Here is a 6,000-nt window from a genome sequence, read left to right as displayed (position 1 = left end):
ACTCCCAGCCATAGGCCCCCAAACACAAACCTCGGGCCTTTTCTCTGGCAAACAAAACTCAACTGCCCCTCTTCTGGATGGCAAATTGCAGGACGCACTTGGTACTACAAAAAGAGTCCCACTTGGCACTGGTGCCACCTTGGGTCTGGGAACCATCCTGCGTATCGAGCATTTTAAGGAGCCAGCCGGCAATTCCCAGCCGTATGCCCCAAAAACAAACCACGGACCTTTTCTCTGGCAAAAAAAACTCAGCTGCCCCGCTTCTGGATGGCAGATTGCAGGAGTCACTTTGAATCATACAACCAGCCTTACTTGGCACTGCTGCCACCTTGGATCTGGGAACCATCCTGCCTATCGTTGATTTTCAGGGGCCAGCCGGCCACTCTCAGCCATAGGCCCCCAAACACAAACCACAGCCCTTTTCTCTAGCAAACAAAATTTAGCTGCCCCGCTTCTGGATGGCAAATTGCAGGAGGCACTTGGTACTACAAAAGCAGCCCGACTTGGCACTGGTGCCACCTTGCGTCTGGTTACCATGCGGCATATCGTGCATTTTAAGGAGCCAGGTGTCAACTCGCAGCCATATGCCCCCAAACACAATCCACGGCCCTTTTCTCTGGCAAACAAAACTCAGCTGCCCCGCTTCTGGATGGCAGATTGCAGGAGCCACTTGGTACTATCAAACCAGCCCGACTTGGCACTGGTGCTACCTTGGGTCTGGGAACCATCCTGCGTATTGTGGATTGTCAGGAGCCAGCCAACCACTCTCGGCCACAGAACCCAATCAAAAACAAAGGTCCGTTTCCCTGGCAAAAAAAACTCAGCTGCCCCGCTTCTGGATGGGAGATTGCAGGAGGCACTTGACACAGTCAAATGAGCCCCACTTGGCACTGGTGCCACCTTGGGTCTGGGAACCATTCTGCGTATCGTGGATTCTAAGGAGCCAGCCGGCCACTCCCAGCCACAGGCCCCCAAACAAAATCAACGGCGCTGTTCCCTGGAAAACAAAACTCGTCTGCCAACATTTTGATGGAGTTTGCAGGAGCCACTTGGTACTATCAAACCAGCCCGACGTGGCACTGGTGCCACCTTGGGTGTGGGAAACATCCTGCGTATCGTGGATTCTTAGGAGCCAGCCGGCCACTCGTAGCCACAGGCCCCCAAACAAAAACCTAGGCCCATTTCTCTGGCAAACAAAAGTAAGCTGCCCCGCTTCTGGATGGCAGATTGCAGGAGACACTTGGGACTATCAAACCAGCCCAACTTGGCACTGGTGCAACCTCTGATCTGGGAACCATCCTGCCTATCATGGATTTTCAGGGGCCAGCCGGCCACTCTCAGCCATAGGCCCCCAAACACAAACCTCGGCCCGTTTCTCTGGCAAACAAATCTCAACTGCCCCTCTTCTGGAGGGCAAATTGCAGGACACACTTGGTACTAAAAAACCAGCCCGACTTGGCACTGGTGCCACCTTAGGTCTGGTCACCATCCTGCGTATCGTGGATTCTAAGTAGCCAGCTGGCCACTCCCAGCCACAGGCCCCCAAACACAAACAACGGTGCTTTTCCCTGGAAAACAAAACTGGCCTGCCAACATTTTGATGGCAGATTGCAGGAACCACTTGGTACTATCAAACCAGCCAAACTTAGCACTGGTGCCACCATGGGTCTGGTCACCATCCCGCCTATCGTAGCTTTTCAGGGGCCAGCCAGCCAGACCCAGGCACTGGCCCCCAGACAAGAATTTCGGCCCGTTTCCCTGGCAAACAAAAGTAAGCTACCCCGCTTCTGGATGGCAGATTGCAGGAGCCACTTTGCACATTCAAACCAGCCCAACTTGACACTGGTGCCACCTCTGGCCTGGGAACCATCCTGCGTATTGTGGATTCTAAGCAGCCACCCGGCCACTCCGAGCCACAGGCCCCCAAACACAAACAACGGCGCTTTTCGCCGGAAAACAAAACTCGCCTGCCAACAATTTGATGGCAGATTGCAGGAGCCACTTGGTACTATCAAACCAGCCCAACTTGGCACTGGTGCCACCATGGGTCTGGTCACCATCCTGCCTAGCATAGCTTTTCAGGAGCCAGGAGGTCACTCCCAGCCATAGACCCCCAGACAGAAACCTCGGCCCGTTTCCATGGAAAACAAAAGTAAGCTGCCCCGCTTCTGGATGGCAGATTGCAGGAGCCACTTGGTACTATGAAATTAGCCCAACTTGGCACTGGTGCCACCATGGGTCTGGTAAACATCCTGCCTATCGTAGCTTTTCAGGAGCCAGCCAGTCACTCCCTGCCATAGGGCCCCAGAAAAATACCTCGGCCCGTTTCCCTGGAGAACAAAAGTAAGCTGCCCCGCTTCTGGATGGCAGATTGCAGGAGCCACTTGGTACTATCAAACCAGCCCGACTTGGCACTGGTGCCACCTTGGATCTGGGAACCATGCTGCGTAACGTGGTTTCTAAGACGACAGGCGGCCACTCCCAGCCACAGGGCCCCAAACAAAAACAACGGCGCTTTTCCCTGGCAAACAAAATTCGCCTGCCAACTTTTTGATGGCAGATTGCAGGAGCCACTTGGTACTATCAAATCAGCCCAACTTGGCACTGCTGCTACCATGGGTCTGGTAATCATCCTGCCTACTGTAGCTTTTCAGGAGCCAGCCGGTCAGTCCCAGCCATAGGCCCCCAAAAAAAACCTCGGCCCGTATCCCTGGCAAACAAAAGTAAGTTACCCCGCTTCTGGATGGCAGATTGCAGGAGCCACTTTGCACCATCAAACTATCCCGACTTGGCACTGGTGCCACCTCGGGTCTGGGAACCATCCTGCGTATCGTGGATTCTAATTAGCCAGCCGTCCACTCCCAGCCACAGGCCCCCAAACAGAAACCACGACGCTTTTCCCTGGAAAACAAAACTCGCCTGCCAACATTTTGATGGCAGATTGCAGGAGCCACTTGGTACTATCAAACCAGCCCAACTTGGCACTGGTGCCACCACTGCTCTGGGAACCATCCTGCGTATCGTGGATTCTAAGGAGCCAGCCGGCCACTCCCAGCCACAGGACCCGAGACACAAAGCTCTGCCCGTTTCCCTGACAAACAAAATTAAGGTGCCCCGCTTCTGGATGGCAGATTGCAGGAGCTATTTAGTACTATCAAACCAGCCCGACTTGGCACTGGTGCCACCTTGGCTCTGGGAACCATCCTGCCTATTGTGGATTTTGTGGGGTCAGCCGGCCACTCTCAGCCATATGCCCTCAAACACAAACCACAGCCCTTTTCTCTGGCAAACAAAACTCAACTGCCCCTCTTCTGTATGGCAAATTGCAGGACGCACTTGGTACTACAAAAACAGCCCAACTTGGCACTGGTGCCACCTTGGGTCTGGGAACCATTCTGCCTATCGTGGATTTTCAGGGGCCAGCCGGCCACTCTGAGCCATAGGCCACCAAACAAAAACCACGGCCCTTTCCTCTGGCAAACAAAAGTAAGCTGCCCCGCTTCTGGATGGCAGATTGCAGGAGCCACTTGGTACTATCAAATCAGCCCGACTTGGCACTGGTGCCACCTCTGGTCTGGGAACCATCCTGCGTATTGTGGATTCTAAGGAGCCAGGCGGCCACTCCCAGCCACAGGCCCCCAAACACAAACAACGGCGCTTTTCCCTGGAAAACAAAACTGGCCTGCCAACTTTTGGATGGCAGATTGCAGGAGCCACCTGGTGCTATCAAACCAGCCCAACTTGGCCCTGGTGCCACCACGGGTCTGGTCACAATCCTGCCTATCGTAGCTTTTCAGGAGCCAGCCGGTCACTCCCAGCCATAGGCCCCAAACACAAATCTCTGCCCGTTTCCCTGGCAAACAAAAGTAAGCTACCCCGCTTCTGGATGGCAGATAGCAGGAGCCACTTTGAACCATCAAACCAGCCCGACTTGGCACTGGTGCCACCTCGGGTCTGGGAACCATCCTGCGTATCGTGGATTCTAAGGAGCCAGCCGGCCACTCCCAGCCACAGGCCGCCAAACACAAACAATGGCGCATTTCCCTGGCAAACAAAACTCGTCTGCCAACTTTTTGATGGCAGATTGCAGGAGCCACTTAGTACTATCAAACCAGCCCAACTTGGCACTGGTGCCACCATGGGTCTGGTCACCATCCTGCCTATCGTAGCTTTTCAGGAGCCAGCCGGTCACTCCCAGCCATAGGCCCCCAGACACAAACCTCGGCCCGTTTCCCTGGCAAAGAAAAGTAAGCTACCCCGCTTCTGGATGGCAGATTGCAGGGGCCACTTGGTACTATCAAACCAGCCCGACTTGGCACTGGTGCCACCTTGGGTCTGGGAACCATGCTGCGTAACGTAGATTCTAAGGCGCCAGGCGGCCACTCCCAGCCACAGGCCCCCAAACACAAACAACGGCGCTTTTCCCTGGAAAACAAAATTCGCCTGCCAAATTTTTGATGGCAGATTGCAGGAGCCACTTGGTACTATCAAACCAGCCCAACTTGGCACTGCTGCCACCATGGGTCTGGTCACCATCCTGCCTATCGTAGCTTTTCAGGAGCCAGCAGGTCACTCCCAGTCATAGGCCCCCAGACACAAAGCTCGGCCCGTTTCCCTGGCAAACAAATCTAAGCTGCCCCGCTTCTGGATGGCAGATTGCAGGAGACACTTTGCACCATCAAACCAGCCCGACTTGGCACTGGTGCCACCTTGGGTCTGGGAACCATCCTGCCTATCGTGGATTTTCAGGAGGCAGCCGGCCACTCTCAGCCATAGGCCCCCAAACAAAAACCACGTCCCTTTCCTCTGGCAAACAAAACTCAACTGCCCCTCTTCTGGATGGCAAATTGCAGGAGCCACTTGCTACTACAAAACCAGCCCAACTTGGCACTGGTGCCACCTTGGCTCTGGGAACCATGCTGCGTATCGAGCATTTTAAGGAGCCAGCCGGCCACTCCCAGCCATATGCTCCCAAAAACGAACCACGGACTTGTTCTCTAGCAAACAAAAATCAGCTACCCCGCTTCTGGATGGCAGATTGCAGGAGCCACTTTGCACCATCAAACCAGCCCGACTTGGCACTGCTGCCACCTTGGGTCTGGGAACCATTCTGCCTATCGTGGATTTTCAGGGGCCAGCCGGCCACTCTGAGCCATAGGCCCCCAAAAAAAAACCAAGGCCCTTTTCTCTGGCAAACAAAACTCAGCTGCCCTGCTTTTGGATGGCAGATTGCAGGAGCCACTTGGTACTATAAAACCAGCCCAACTTGGCACTGGTGCCACCTCTGGTCTGGGAACCATCCTGCGTATCGTGGATTCTAAGGAGCCAGCCGGTCACTCCCAGCCACAGGCCCCCAAACACAAACAACGGCGCTTTTCGCCGGAAAACAAAACTCGCCTGCCAACATTTTGATGGCAGATTGCAGGAGCCACTTGGTACTATCAAACCAGCCCAACTTGGCACTGGTGCCTCCATGGGTCTGGTAACCATCCTGCCTATCGTAGCTTTCCAGGAGCCTGCCGGTCAGTCCCAGCCATAGGCCCCAGACACAAAGCTCTGCCCGTTTCCCTGGCAAACAAAAGTAAGCTGCCCCGCTTCTGGATGGCAGATTGCAGGAGACACTTTGAACCATCAAACCAGCCCGACTTGGCACTGGTGCCACCTGTGGTCTGGGAACCATCCTGCGTATCGTGGATTCTAAGGAGCCAGCTGGCCACTCCCAGCCACAGGCCCACAAACACAAAAAACGGCGCTTTTCCCTGGAAAACAAAACTGGCCTGCCAAATTTTTGATGGCAGATTGCAGGAGCCACATGGTACTATCAAACCAGCCCAACTTGGCACTAGTGCCACCATGGGTCTGGTCACCATTCTGCCTATCGTAGCTTTTCAGGAGCCAGCCGGTCACTCCCAGCCATAGGCGCCCAGACACAAATCTCGGCCCGTTTCCCTGGCAAACAAAAGTAAGCTGCCCCGCTTCTGGATGGCAGATTGCAGGAGC

Source organism: Melospiza georgiana, chromosome 3, assembly GCF_028018845.1.
Source record: "Melospiza georgiana isolate bMelGeo1 chromosome 3, bMelGeo1.pri, whole genome shotgun sequence".
NCBI classification, from domain to species: domain Eukaryota; kingdom Metazoa; phylum Chordata; class Aves; order Passeriformes; family Passerellidae; genus Melospiza; species Melospiza georgiana.
The sequence above is the reverse complement of the archived record's forward strand: the minus strand, read 5'-3'. Positions refer to the sequence as shown.